We start from the raw sequence: 1932 nt of genomic DNA, 5'->3' as shown, positions 1-1932 counted from the left end.
TCCCATAGGATGCTGTTGTAGTGGGTTTAGGTTTCATGCCATTCTGGGCTGCTGGTTTAATTTTAATTTAGATTTCTTTTTTTTTATTATTCTGGTGGGTTTAAGTCTTGTTTTTTTTTTGCATTATGACTGTATTTAAAGTGGGTTTGGTTGTTGTCAAGCACAAAGCTACACAATGGGTTATCTGTGCTCTGCTCACCACGGGTATCGAAACTCGAGTTTTAGCGTCGTAAGCCTGCAGACTTACCGCTGGGTCACTATTTTGTGTAGTATAGTGAATTTTAATCCTTTGCTTAATACAATCATTTTGGTTCTGTAAGTTATCTTCTTTTTTTTTTTAGATTCATTATTATGTGATTAGATGTTTTTATATTATTGTTTTTAGAATATAACAGTGAAATTAATTTTTTAATCATCAGACGTAAACTTTCTTAGTAAGTGAGTGAGTTGGTTTGTATGAGGTTTGTGTAGATGTGCTTATCTTGTGATATTCTGTGCTGTATTATGCATTATTTATCATCATATAGATTGTTATAAAACAATGATATTCAACCGTATCTTCAAGTTATGATTATTATGTTTCTGAGCTAGTTTTTTAGAAATGTGGAGGTGTTACTGTGTATTTTAAGTCCTTTATGACTAGCGTTGTACTTTCTATACGCATGGGGTGAGAAGGGACAGTTATCTGTTTGAGGTAGCTTAAAGTTAAGCCTTTTTATATCTTTTTACGCTATAACACTATGCAGGCTTACAGGGGAATCAAATCAAACTTGTAAAAACAGGTGAAATTACCGGTCTATTTTTGAAAATATAAGCCTAGAAAAATCTGATGAGAAAGAGATGAACCCACTACAGATGTTAAGAAAGTTATAAATGTTAACAGATTTACTGAAGGAATTTTGAAAAATAAATTCCTTTGGTATTAATGTACATGATTTGTTTTGCTACAAGTATATGTATATTTCATAATGATTCCAAGTTTACTTTTATGTACACTAAGAAATCCTTAGTGTCCGTGATATCAACAAATATTAGCACTTAATTATCAAGCATAACAACTAATATATGTTAGTAAATTTATTGGATATGTGATTTTAGAATAGTAATGCAAGATTTTACTGAAAATCAGCATTTAACATTTTATACAATAAGGATTTTCTGATACACTAGATAGCAAAGCTAATTTCAATGAAAATTTTCAATTTTTGCGGAATTTCGTGCTCATTTTTAATTCATAAAATAGTGTGAGAATCAAAGTTTTAAACTGCATAAGGATAGTTTAGTAGCACCACTCCATCATTTAAAAAAGAAATTAATTAAGATAATTTTATTTTGAACTTTCTATTAGCTTTATTTTTTCACCAACAACTTTAACTTAATGAATACATTAATTTTTATTTAGTGACATTTTAAATAGGTTTTTTCTTGACAAAGTTTGATATTTCTAAAGCTTTTAAAATAAACGAAACTTAAAGTATATTTGATAATAAAAAACAAAATGCTTTAAAACCATTTGCTGTCTCATAAAAGCTTCCCAGTAGCTCAGCAGTAAATCAAAAGGCTTATAGCTAAAAACCGGGTTTCGATACCAGTGGTAAGCCGAGTGCAGATAGCTTATTGTGTAGCTTTGCGCTTGGCAGCAAAAAAAAACAAAGACACGGCAAAAACTCTATAGTAATCATTTAAGTCCAGAAACATTTTACCAAGATTATATATATATATTTAAATTAAGCTTATATTTAACTTGTTTCTAACATGCCTTTTCATATTCTCATAAACAAATCATGAAATTGTGGACCTAGATTTCTCGGTCTGCAACGTTGAAGCTGAAGCTTCATTTTCTGAAATGTTTACTTAGGAATCTAATTCAAGAATGGTATTTACATTTGTTTCGAAATATTGTCACTTTGATGCGTAACGGAAAGTTCTTTC

This window comes from Limulus polyphemus, unplaced genomic scaffold (genome assembly GCF_000517525.1).
Source record: "Limulus polyphemus unplaced genomic scaffold, Limulus_polyphemus-2.1.2 Scaffold2712, whole genome shotgun sequence".
Lineage (NCBI taxonomy): Eukaryota > Metazoa > Arthropoda > Merostomata > Xiphosura > Limulidae > Limulus > Limulus polyphemus.
Note: the sequence above shows the minus strand (reverse complement) of the source record.